Raw genomic sequence first — 14543 nt, 5'->3', positions numbered from 1 at the left:
AGTGAAACCCAGAATAGAAGTCCTGATAAACCTACCTGACCTTTGAGCTGTCAAACTGTGAGGTAATTAATACATGTTAATTCATACTTCTATGTTTATGGTAATTTGTTTCACAACAATAAAAAAAATGAAAACTGGAAAAAATGCCCAATGAAAAAGTATTTTGATATTTTGTTAATATTAGCCCCAGTGGAAATACACTCAGAATTTAATAGAATTAAGTTCTATTTTTATTTCCATAACTTATTTAAAAAGTAAAGTGATCTGGGTACAGTGGCTCATACCTATAATCCCAGCACTTTTGGATTGCAAAGCAGGCGGATCACCTGAGGTCAGGAGTTCAAGACTGGCCTGGCCAACATGGTGAAACCCTGTCTCTACTAAAAATACAAGCAGGGGTGCTGGTGCATGCCTGTAATCCCAGCTACTCAGGAGGCTGAGGCAGGAGAATCACTTGAACTCAGGAGGCAGAGGTTGCAGTGAGCCGAGATCATGCCACTGCACTCCAGCCTGTGCGACAGAGCAAGACTCCATCTGAAACAGAAAAAAAAAAAAAGTGTTTTCACTTGATGTAAGTATAGAAAACATGTGCCGGTGTGGGTGGGTCACACCTTTAGTTGGGTGTGGTTTTCCTGCGGTTACTCCAGGTAAATAACATGCAGCCTCCAATAGCACCACAAAACCCAGGCATAGTAAATGATCAGTTTTGATACTAGCCGGTAGCAGGAAGGGAGTGACTACTCATAAGACCTGTGTGTGTTTCCGAGTCTTTATTTGCCTAATTCCGATTTTAGAAAGAGTAAATATGACTGATCTGTGTGTACCTAATTACCATACAAAAATGCAAGTTAATATATGAAGGACAGGCGAAATAGATAATGAACAGAAATTCTAAGTTAGTAAGTAAAATGGCAAAGAACACCACAGAAAAAATAGAATAAAATCTAAACACTGTAGGATTAATCAAGTTGAAAAACTATATGTGAAAAATTAATAGTTTAAAGTGCAAATAATTTCAGAGGAAGTATGTGTTGAACTGTGAGTTCTGTTTCTTGGCTGCTCTCCTTCCCTCTTCCTGTCACTTTGTCTATTTGGTCTGCCCTCCAGTGATTTTCACCTTGAAGAACTTGAGTTTTAACTTTCATATTCAAGAGAAGCCATTATCTAATGTGTTTACCTTTCAAAAACTAGGCAGAATTTGTTCCTAGCCTCAAAAATCTAATTTAAAATTTTCAAAATTTGAGTCTTCACCTTATGTGGTGTCACTGAGAATGAGAGTACTGATATTTACAATGAAGAAAATAAAATGTTCATATTTTATGACTAATCAAAATAATCTGTTAGAATGTGATAATATACTCCACTATGTAAAACATCCATATATCGTGGGTTTCTGGTTAATCAATAACTTGATATTGTTATTCCTAGTTACATTAGGAGAAACTTCTTAATTGTTCAGAATTACTGAAGAATTTGAGTTATATTTTACTTATCATTTATATCTTATATAACACATATCTTATGTAACACTACTTTAATATGAATATTAACTTATGGAAAAACTGTTTTGATTACTATACATTCAATTTTATTTTATGTTCTTAATATTTAAAGAGAAGAGACCAGAACCAGAAACAGGAACAGATGTCTATCTTACCATGTAAATTACTGTAATATTTTAATTATAGTAAATAAAAATATTAAATATATTCCCACTCTAAAAAAACATTTAGCACAATGTACTTGTATAACTTTTAACATTTTTGTTTTTATTTCTGTTTTTCTAAAGGTATTCCTCAAGTTATCATTTTTCTTTTTGGTTCTTTTCTCTAATTCTAAACATAGATTCTAACATGTAGAATCGACTCATTTGGCTTTCCCCTCCTACACCTTCGGGGACTCCTTTTCTGCCTCTTGTTAATGCCTGATTTCTGGGAATTAACCATGTTTACAGTGCATGGCCTCTAGATTTGTGGGGAATTCTTTGGGTTTCACTTGCTTTAGCCTCCTTTTTTCATCTGTTTATCTCTTCTTACATGATTATCCTGTGGGTAGCTAAGGATTCAGGATATCTGGTATGAAATAATAATGTTCTTGCTCAGATTTTTGTATTTTACTATTTCATACATTTTCTTTGACCTCATTCCCTTGTCTAGTGGCTGCAGTTTCAGATTGGCAGATACGGTATTTTCCATAATAACAAGTACGGTTTTCAGTGATATGTCTATTGCTAATACAGCAGCTATATTCTTATCAAGCTCTATCGTAAATAACATTTCCTGAACATGTGAAAAGCCATGAACTTAATACTGAATAGAAATGAGAAAAAAAAAGTTCTTATGCATATAACAAACACAAAAAGAAATTCTGACTCTTCCCCTCAACTGAGATAATTCAGTTCGGTTAAAAATTTTCCTCCCATTGTTTTTAAATAGAGAAAAGCCAATGAACAAAAATGCTGATGTCTCTTAGACATCAGCTTTTTAAGGGATATTTTGTTATGTTTGTCAATAATCATTTATGTATACTAAGTATACCTTTTTCCCTCTCAAAATCTGTATTGATAAGTTTCTATCTAAATTCGTATGTCAAATAATCAAGGAATTGTTTTACCTACATGTTGTAAATAATATTAAAAATAGCCTAGATGATCAGTTTGAAATATTTGTATATTCATGATAGTTTATATATGGCAAAAATAACAAGAGAACTAGTAGAGATTTTATAGACTAAATAATCCAAAGAAAAATAATGCAATAAAACAGTAGTAACAGTACAACAGTACTATGATATTACAAAAATTGTAAAAATAATGACAGCTCTTTACTTCTTGAGCACTTATGATATATATTATTGAGAACTTGTTTCAGGTAGTGTTCTGATCACTTTCTAAGCATCAATTCATTTATTTCTCACAATACCATGCAGTAGTTACTGTTATTTTCCCATGTTTTGTAGATGAAGAAACTAAAGCAGAGAGAAATCAAGAAACATAAGAAAGAAAGTCCTTGATATCATGCTTCATACTATGAGGCCTCAGATGGCTAAGACTGGCCTCTCCTTTCTCCCAGGCAGTAGAGATACTAACTAGAAGAGCCAGACCTTGGATTTCTTTGTTTTGTGCAGGAGTTTCTACCATGTGTGAAGCTTGCTAAAGATATCCAACAAAGTTCTCTGTGAACAACACAAGGGGTTCATTGAACAAGGTATAACAAATTCTGGTTATATGTCCATTCTAAACCCTTTGCCTTGGCCTAGAGGCCAGGTCCACACAGGTCTGGCCAAGGAACCAGATGATCTGTATAGCTATTGAGAACTCGGTTAATAGGGCAGTAAATAATATTATTCAAACAATACAAATAATAGCTAGCATGATAACTAAAATAATAATAGGTAATATGTTATATAATAAAATGACATATACAGTGTTTCTATATCAACAATAGCTTATCAAATATTTTTCACATTTATTATTTACTTTATTAAAGCAATTTTAAGTACATTTTATTATTGTCCTAACTTTAAGGAGGAAGAGCTAAGGTTTTCAGATGCTGAGTCACACAGCCAAAACTTCATAGAATCAGGTTTTCAAATTCCAAATTCTTAGTAACAAGTCTCCCCAGATTTACCAGCTTACAACAACATGGTTGATGGGTCAGGTCAGCAGGTTGAGCTGGATTCAGCTGAGTGGATAGTTTGCTGATTATGACCAGACTTACTCAAGCAGAGGCAGTCAAGTAGGTGTTACAGCTCCGAGGACTGGCTGACTGGCAGCTGAGGTGAAAGGGTAGACTGGGCCAGTCTCTGTTATCCAGCAGGGTTCCAAAATCAGCAAAAGAAGAAAAGTTCCAATGATCCATCACTTTTCAAGTCTTTGCTTGTGTCTCATTGCTATTGTCTCACTGATCAAAGAAAGTGACATGGTCAAGTCTATTGTCAGTGGACCAGAGGACTACCCAAAGGCATTGGTACAGATAAATGTGAACAAACTTGATGTCATTAGTGTGAGAACTAAAACTAAAATTCTAAGCCTCACTACCAACTGAACGGACCATCTCTTGGCCAAGGGGACTCCAAAGTCTTATAAACAGAATTCCCAGCAATGATGGGAAGGGAGATCAGACACACTTCATCATAAGCCCTTCCATTTGCAATTTAGACATAACAACTGACCAGCCTTAATGTTAAAACAGAGGTCATGAGACTGATGAAACAGACTCTTTGTGGTAGTAAGATACAAAATAATAAACAGGACCTAAGACCATGGCAGGCAAGGGTTAAGTCAGGCACCCCTACGCTTAAAGTAAAAACTATGTTCTGACTGCCACAAGGTTTGTCTATTCTCTAGCAACTAAATAAGCACTGGTCTCAAGGAAAACAATAAAAAGCAATTGCAGCTCATTCATCCCCAGACATTGACTATCTGACCCCGTTCCACGAGCCAGAACTACAGGTTTGATTGGACAAGAGAGTGATTTGAGCAACTTTACCTGAGAAGAGATCACCAACAACGGACTCATTCTGGCAGGTTTACAGAGGCTGGCCACTGAGTGCCTCTGTGTATCTGCTTTGACTTTTGACATATAAAGTCTGATTGTAATGCATTTACATGTTAAGCCTCCACCCCGAAGTGAACAGGCAAAGCATGTAACATGCATGTTTGCTCAGTACACATGCATCAGGATCTCCTTAATGAATATGCATATCTTCTCCTATAGCCTTTTGAATATATATGTTCAGCAAATCCTTTCAGCATAAACCTCCTGTGCCAACCCCTCTTCCTTCAGAATACCCGCTAATGGTCTCTGCTAGATGCTATGCTTCCCAGCCTGTCAGGATAACCAGTGTAGAGGCTAAAATTCTTTGCAAGAAATAAAGTTTCCTTTCTCAATTTATAAATCATGTGATTTTTCAGTTGAGAATTGCAACGATCTACCGTAGTTACTTGAAGACAAATTCCCTCCATTCTGATGGGTTCTATTAGAGTTATTGCTTTCTGAGGGCACATTGATTCAAAATGAAATGGAAGAGTAAAAACTTTCAAAGGTTATGGAGAGAGTGTGAGGTAATGTAATCGTTTTTAAAGTCTCAAGTGATAAATCTCAAAGCTGTTCTATAGAGCATTGCTCCTGAGAATTGTTCTTCAAAAAGATAGATTTTGCCATCAATTATATTTGGAAAATACCCATCTTCCTGTCTCACCTTAACCCTAAGGTTTACATATATGAATTTATACTGGTTAGTTTTTTCTATCAATTTGGCCAGGTCATGGAGTACCCAGACATTTGGTCAAACATTATTTGGTTGTGTCTGTGAGGCTGTTTCTGGATGAAATAAACATTTGAGTCAATAGACTGAGTAAAGCATATACCCTCCCTATGGTAGATGGGCATCATTCAATCAACTGAAGACATGCATGCAACAAAAAGAGGTAATTCCTGCTGCTTTTCTGAAGAGCTGGGACGCTGGTCTTTTTTCTGCCTTCAAATTTCAACTGAAAAGTCATTGTTTCTTGGGTCTTGAGCCTGCCTAACTTTCAGATTGAAACTTACATATTGGCCCTCCTGGTTCTCAAGCCTTTGTATTCAGACTGCATTTACAACATCTGCTCTTTTGGGTCTCCAACTTGTGATTACAGATCTTGAGACATCTCAGCCTTTGTAATCATGTGAACCAATTCCTTATGATCTCTCTCTTACTCTGTCTCTATCTACCTATATATATCTCTCACTGGTTCTGTTTTTATGAAGAATCCTAACTAATATAGCATGTTACACATTAACATATTAGCAGCTCTAAAATAGTCTGGAGTGAAAAATAAAACATCCTTACCTTTTAATGTAAAGGAAATTTCAAACTGAGTAGAAAGCCTTGATTTAGATCTTGGCTCTGCTACAAACTGTGTGACTTTCAGCAGTTTACTTAATGGCTCCAAATAAGTTTCTGATATCTCACCTATAAAATGGCATAATTAATGAGACTCTTGTCAAAATTGAGATAATACTTCTAAAGTTAATTTTTTAAAAATATTAAATTTTCTAAGCATTACGTTTCTTAGAAACTCTTCAAAAGATTACAGTCATTGAAATTTTTATCTCTATACTTACATGACTACATGAATTTAATACATTTTTATCTACAAAACCTTATTTTGTACAATATCTATTAACATCCAGAAAAAACAATATTCTAGGAACATATTTTATAAAATATATTTAGAAAAAATTGAGAGGCCAGAAGAATAATTTAATATTTTTGTTAGCATTGTTAAATTTTGACCAGCCAGTTTTGTTTTTTCCAGCCAAACTTTTCACATATAATGTAGCCTTTTGTGTGTGACACATTTGAGGGCAAAATGAAATGGCAGGATGTACTTATTCTAGACATAGAAATTTCTAAGCAAACAGAGCTTTCAGTGACAGAATTCTCCTGAGCAATGTTTTTTTTTGAGAAAGTATCATTATTGGATATCTTGGGGAAGTTTTGTGTGTACAATAAGAAGACAGTATAGTAAACATTAGTAACGACAATACCATGTCATTTTCAATCACCATTCAGTTTCAAAGTACTCCAACACCTGCCACCCTGCACACGCACGCCCAATCCAGCACCTGGGGACACGTGAGACGGCTGGACACAGGTCAGGAGATCGGGAGACCATCCTGGCTAACACGATGAAACTCCCTGCCCCTACTAAAAGATACAAAAAACTGGGGCCGGGCGTGGTGGCGGGCGCCTGTAGTCCCAGCTATCCGGAGGCTGAGGCAGGAGAATGGTGTGTGAACCTCGGGAGGCGAGCTTGCAGTGAGCCGGTGGTGATCTGGCCACTGCACCCAGCCTGGGCGACAGAGACTCCGCCTCAAAAAAATATTTCACACAGAAGCAGTACATTTGATATGGTCATATAGTGACAGACTACTAAAAAGGTCATACTCATAACAGATCAACTGAAAAGGAAGCAGAAAGAGTTGCTCACTTTGCTGAAGAGTTAGGACATGTTGCCCTTGCAAAGTAAGAACACAGGGTAAACAGCAATTAACACTGACCAAATTATACAAGAATATGAAAGCGTACCTGTAGCTTTTTCCTGAATACTTTTTCTGTCACCTCTACTTGCTGGAAAGTACATTGAACATCTCTTACTCCAACAAATCTCAAAAAGTAGAACCTTGTGTATTGTGATGTCTGAGTGAAAGCATTTTTTTCAGGAGAAAATATCTGTTCCCTTAAGGCTTCCTACTTCCCATAAAGCATATTTTATTAGCAACCAACTATTTCACATGTATATCAAAACATGATGACTCTCAAACTCATTCTTCTACTGCCGCTCCAGTTAGTTTATAATTAATACAGGCTTTCATATTTCTCATTCTTTTGTCTCTGTGACCTATTAGCACAAGGTTGAAGCAGCTAGAAAACTTCTCTGGCCACTATATTAATGATCACAAAACAATTACTACTGTTTTCTTAATTTCAAATATACAATTCTATTACTTCTTAAACTATATAATTGTAAGAGTAAAAAGATGTACAGATATGTGCACAACATTTTCTTATACAGTTTACCAGTAAGTGGATGAAGTCAGCCTGGTACAAATGTTGTTTATTTTTGGTCTCTATAGTTACATTGCTCTGTCCCTTATCACATACTAGACCTAATCCAGAATAATTATTTTCCACTTTATTTTTTCATCTGTAAAAGGCTCCAGGCAAAAACTTAGTTAACAGATGAATCCCTTTGAACTCAAATCTCTACTGGGACAGTAAATTAATTTGAATGCCATATTGAGAGAAAATAAATGAGAGCTTTATTTATGAGAAATCAAATAAAGATTGTCTTTAGAATTACCCAATATGAAGCTTGATATCTGATATGGTTTGGCTGTGTGTCCTCACCCAAATTTCATGTTGAATTGTCATTCTCAAAGTTGAAGGTGGGGCCTGGTGGGAGATGATTAAATCATGTGGGTGGTTTCTAATGATTTAGCACTATCCCCCGGTGCTGTCTCCTGACAGAGTTCTCATGAGATCTGGTTGTTTGAAAGTGTGTAGGTCTTTCTCCTTCACTCTCTGTCTCTGTCTCTCTCTCTCCTGCTGACCATGTGAAGACATGCTTGCTTCCCTTTGCCTTCCTCCGTGACTGGAAGTTTCCTGAGGCCTCCCCAGAAGCAGAAGCCTGTACAGCCCAAACAACTATGAGCCAGTTAAACCTCTTTGCAATATAAATTACCCAGTTTCAGGTATTTATTTATAGAAGTGTCAAAAAAACTAGTAGAATATCTAATCACCTCTTTTCCAGATGTATTATGTAATTCACCCTGCCAGTCTTTTCCTCTTCATAGATTTCAAGAACCAATTCACATCCTACTTCCTTTGTGAAACTTCTCCTGAATAGTCCACCTGAAGGTAATCTGTTCCTTTTCATCTTGCAAATCAGTATTTTCTACATTGCCTGCATTGCCTTTCTCACATGTAGACACATAATGTCATGGTTAAGTACATGAGTCATTGAACTGAAGAGTCAATGTTCACGTGCTAATTATACATTGACTCATTCTATATATCTGAGCAGGTTGTTGACATTCCCAAACCTCCTTTAATTCATTGTCCATGAGGTATGAGAAGTATATATTTAGTTTCAGGTCATTATAAAATAGTTACTGTAGTACCTATTATGTAGTCTGCTTTTTAAAACATGACACTTTTCTTTAAAATATCGTCATTTACAACAGTATCAACATCAGTTCTTTATGTTTTAGGCTTAAGAGGATGAGGACACACTCTTGTGGTATTTATTTTTTAACTTTCACATTGCCAGCACTGTGTCTTGTTTATAGTGGATCACAGAAAATACTCTCAGATTAAAAGCTAACACTGGTTTAAAAAGAAAGGAGGAAAAAGAAAAGATAAAGGGGTAAAGTAGCTTTATGTAGACAGTGGTAATGCTAAAATTAACAACCTTCAGTCCAAATGTAGCTTCTATATTAAACAGACAGAGTAAATGTTAAAGTTTTAGACAAAGATGCTTTCAGTATGAACTCAAGTTAGCTGTGATTCTGCTACTATGAATAAAGCATTCTTCAAGGAACTAGAGGGCCAATAAAGAAATCATCTATAATGTTATGGATGTGTAACATAGAGGGAATACATAAAGTAATCCTTAGATAATCATCAACAATTTTCTAGGCACTGTGGTCAATTCTGGGAATAGAATGATGATAAGTTATTATCCTAAAGCAGCTCAAGATCAAGAGGGCTGATAAGTAATCAATAAATTATGAGAGGATGATACGTTCTACATCCATGTTTATTCAGATCTGAAGAGGCACAGAGTAAGGGAGGGCAAGGAAGTCAGGGGAAGGAGACTGAGAAGCATTTAGGAAAAGATAACATATTTTAGCTGAATCTTGAAGACTCGGAGAAATAGAGTGAAGGTTGCAGTGATTGTCTAGTAGAAGCTTCTTGTAAAGGAAGCTAAAAGTTAAAATTAGAAAAGACATGAGCCAGAAAAATAGTACAGCAAATCCCTGCAATAATTCACCCAGGGTTAATCCAAGTTTGGAAATAATGTAATTAGTGATTAACTCTCAGCCTGTGACCAACCTGTGTTCTCAAATGGAAGTAGTCTTTTTCTTCTGGAGGGAAGACAAGTACGAGTAGGGAAATAGCAGACAATTGCATCTTGAGAATGTGGGTCTTCATATCCTCATTTTTCTCCTAGGCTGATGACTACAGATTGGACCAACAAAATGGGTCCATTTCTAGGCACATTCCTGAAATCACTGCTTCTCTCCTAGAAGTTCCAGCCTCTTACAGGACCCAGAAACATGCCCATTTATTATTTAAGCTGGAGGGAACAACTGCCACCAGGTGGCACCAGATTGCAGGCAGGCCTTGGATGGAGTTGGAGCTCACAGGCTCAGATTCCCTGATCAAGGAGCTGCACAGGCTTACTCAAGACATGTCATTAACCTCAAAACAACATGATCCAGCATTTAAAATGATAAATTTTTTAGATCTTACATATCACATGATCGTAGGACTTTTACTGCATTTTCAAATGAGAGAAGAAAACTAAAGCCTGGTGAAGGACAACAAATGGAAGATAATTTGAATTTGCTGGCTCACCAGTGGATGAAATGGTTCAGTTACCGTGCAGGGGAGAAGATTACATTCATAGGAGTCAGAAAGATGGAATCCTGACTTTCAGTAGTTTAAGTTTCTGGAACAGGTATAAGCAAAGGTGGTAACTTATCTAAGTGAGAAGAAAGCCAGCCTACTGGTTTACTTCTTCAATGCATAAAAATTAGAGAAGCAGTTGCATCATAAAAGGGAAAATTGTAACTTTTATGTTATTGTTTTTGCTTTGTTTTGATTGTTGCCCATTTTCAGGAATAGAGTGGTTGGTTTTGTGATGTATGAAATAATTTCTATTTGATTCGTTCTTAGAGAGTGACATTTGAATCATTCCTTTCTTCTGAAATTGGTTAGAAATGTACAACGTTGGCAGCCTCAACCAAAAATCTAAATCCAGAATGGTTTAAGATGCCTAATTTTCATTTCCTCCTGAATCCCTATTTCTCTGTCTTGCTAGGGCAGCATTCAATGTGAACTCTGCCTGGTGGCATAGCTTTTCTATGGTCTCATGATCAAGCATTTTCTGTCCTCTGCCTATTGGTTGCTGTTATTACCTCTTGCTATTGCTTACGCCTGTGAAACTTGCCTCCTAGGGAAACTTTGTCCTCAGTCCCTGTAATTGTTTCTGCTGTAGAATTACCTCCAAAAGATTCCTAAATTGAAGGAACTCTTAATCTGCCCAAAGTTTTTCCACTAGGGACCTAGCAGTGTACAATACTTTTACCATGCCTGTCTCAAGAGACTCTGTTAACCTAGCTCTGAATGACTTGGACCTGGTGCAACAGCCTTCCAATCCATATCATTATATAGCAGTAGAATCTGCCTCTAATGTGACGCTTCTGAACTCCGACAGCACACATGAATCAGGAAGGAAATTCTTTAAAAATAATCTCACCCCCCATGGTTTTAAATTCAATAACTATGAGCTAGGACAGGAGCCTTAATTATTTTTTAAAATGCCCTAGGTGCTTGACTATGTGCTGAGAACCACTTTTCTGCTCTTTTAAAAATAATTGAATGATTCTTCTTTATGTTTTAACCTTTCTTTTTTTGATTTTTTTTCTTTTTTTCAACATATGCCAGGCTTATTGTTTGCTGGAGTTGAGTGCCTAGTTTGTTGTGCTATTTCTAAACATTCTGTACAGTAACTATTCTTTTTTGTTTAACTTTTTTTTTTAAAGATTTTTTTTCTTGGGAGTTTCCCTTAGTGAGAACCATAGATGTGCCAAATATATCCACTGTTTCAAAAATTTTATTCTTCCTTCTTACCTTGAGTTGGATAATCACACCCAGGAGCCATTATGCCTTATAGGTGGTAAACTGCAAAAAAAAAAAAAAAAAAGATATCCAACCTGTATCTCCGTTGTGGAGCTGTGTGCCCTTACATGGTGCTGTGTCTACCCAAATCACAGAGCAACTTGTTTTCAGTTGGCAAAATTTTGCCTATTGGATAGCTATGGGGCCTACTTAAAGTTTTCTCTAACTTTGATTCTGTATTAAATCCTAATTTAATATACTTTTCAGCATGTTGGCCCAGCACATGTAATACCTGTATCCCACCTATTTTAAAGAAATTCCCTTAGAACTAACCCAGTAGTTCTTATAGTGTCTTACAATGGTCTTTCTGATCTTCCCTAAGATCTCTACCAGTTTTATATAACCATCTGAGATACCTGTGTCAATTCTTAGGTGCTTGTTTTTTATTCTATAACTTCTCAATATTTCCCTGGACCCTAAATCTCACCTCGGAAGTTATTCCAGTCTTTGATCTTGACATTTGAAGCTTTAGTTATACTAGCTGATCTGTTAACAACTAAAACAACGTTCTATTTCCAGATACCCTTTCTACTTCATTTCCCTTTTTATATCTCTCTGTCCTGCCCTTCCAGAATTTATTTTCTAAGTTACATCTTTTTAAATTTCTTTTTAAGATTTAACATTCCTTTTGAGGAACTATCTCTTTCCCTAAAATAGTCAGTTTTTCTTTTGTTTTTATTCTTTGCTCCTCCTTACCTGATGGGAACATTGAAGCAGTTTTTCTAGTCATTTCAATTTGTCTTTGATTCTCTGAGCAAGTATTATTCTCAGAGCCAGAAGTTCCAAGCACAGGTCTTTGTAAGAATCTTGTCAACCTTTGAGTTTCTAATCATTTCATTGTTTATGTCCTTAAATAAAAGTAGATAGGATAGTCTTATAAGTTTTCTTCTTATTAAGAAAACCTGACACTCATGAGTAAATTAAGCTACATTTTACTACAGAAAAACTAAAGCCATAGTCAAAGCATTTATATTTAATCAAATTTAGCAATGAACTTGAGACCAAGGACAGAGAGCAGGACTTTGGCTGCCACGCAGATTTCAGATAAACAGAAGCTTGATCGTACATCTAACTCATCCTTCTAAACTTGATAATCTGATAGGTCAATTCTTTGCTGAAGAAAAATGAGCAAATAGGTGGCGAGAGGCTACGAGGGTTTCTCTAATGGAAGATTATTTTACAAGGAAAAAAAACTTCAGAAGAACAACAGATGTGTTCTTCCCTAATGCTTAGTATTAGTTCCAATGCCATTCCCTGAGTGAATGGGTTGTGGAGTGCAGGGCAGGGGAAGTGTATCATAATATAAAAGGTCTCAGAGCTATTCCGAAAACAAACTGGAAGGATTACTCCACCAGAGATTAAAGACAGTGTGGATTGCAGTATATGACTATTGGTTAACAAGGATTTTCTTTAGTCCTGCAGTTGATAGTTCTCTTATTTATTTTAATAAAAAACAATGATAGCAGAATTCAAGTGTATGTAAAATACGGTAATGTTTACATTAGAACACATGTTCTTATGTTATTTTATATTTTATTTTATTTCCAACAATAAAGTAATAAATTTACTATAGAAAATGTTTAGAAGTATTGAAAAGTAGAAGTCCTATCAAATGGAAATGATGCAGTTCAATGTTGTCATATATAAGACCACTTACAGAGTTTTATTTTCCTATTGTAGCAATAACTGAGAAGAAATTATCGTAAATAATAACATAATACTAATGCAAACATTCATAAAAGAATATTGATCTTAACAAAAAATATCTAACTTCTATGAAAAAAATCTTAAAAATAGAGTAAAACACAAAATTTACATCGATGAGGAGAAAAATATAAATTAATCAAAATTATAAAACTTAATTTGTAACTATCTAATTCAACAACTCTGTAATTTCAAATTTGAGAAATTTGAAAAACAATTTAAATTAGTATGAAAAATAAAGGTCCTAATGAAGGTAAGCTAATTCTGAGAAAAGGAGTGTGTAGTAAGACGTATTACAAATCCACATTAATGAAAACAGCACAGGATCAATGAAAGAACAAATAGATAGACTGATGCAATAGAAAAAAAAATAGAGATTGCAGACTCATTCCTTAAATGTTTGGTAAAAATCAGTAGTGAAGCCGTGTGTGTGTGTCTGTGTATGTGTGGTATGTGTTGAGGGAAGGGTTTAACTACAAGATAAACTTCATTAATAGACAAGGTCTATTTAGGTTTTCTATTTCTTCTTAAGTGAACTCTGGTCATTTTAGACTTTCAAGGAATTTTTCTATTCAGCTAAGCCGTCAAATGTAATGTCACGACACTTTTTAAAATATTCCTTTATGATTCTTTCAATATCTTCCAGATCTTTAATGGCGTCCCCCTTTTATCCTCACCTTGGCAATTAATGTTTATTCTCTTTTCATCAGGCTGCTAAATGGTTATCCGTCTATTATCCATTTTATTTATTTATCTTCTCAAAAAAACGGCTTTTGCTTTTGTTAATTTTGTCTACTGTTTTTGCCTTTCATTTATTTTACTTCTAAATTTTCTTTGTCTAGCTTTCATTGGGTTGCATTTGCTCTTCTTTTCCTCTCCTCTTGAGATGAAAGCCTAGATTGTTGCAATGAAAACTTCTTTTCCAGTCTACGTGTTTAGTGCTGTCAATGGCTTGATATTTAATGCTTTAACTGCATCACACAAAAATAATTTTTATATTCTATTTCTATTGTCATTCAATTCTAAGTAATTTCTAATTTTTAATACTTTTTTTCTTTGAACATTGAGGCAAATGTGTATTGTTTAGATTTCAATATTTTGGAAATTATATGTTTCTATTATTTATAATTTAATTTTATTGTGGTTAGAACACAAACTTTTTTATTATTTTTCCTTTAAGTCTTTGTGGGCTCTACATTGTTAAAGCGTATTCATTACATAATACTCCTTAACTTCGTATACTCTTAGTTATACAGAAGAATACATATTTAATGTTCTCTGCCAGTGCTTTGTCAGTGTGGCTCAACTTATTTTGATTGTGTAGAATTTGTTCCCTGGAAGATTCCTTAGGCAGAACTTATAGCTTAATTTAACCGGAGTTCTCA

Source organism: Papio anubis, chromosome 3, assembly GCF_008728515.1.
Source record: "Papio anubis isolate 15944 chromosome 3, Panubis1.0, whole genome shotgun sequence".
Lineage (NCBI taxonomy): Eukaryota > Metazoa > Chordata > Mammalia > Primates > Cercopithecidae > Papio > Papio anubis.
Note: the sequence above shows the minus strand (reverse complement) of the source record.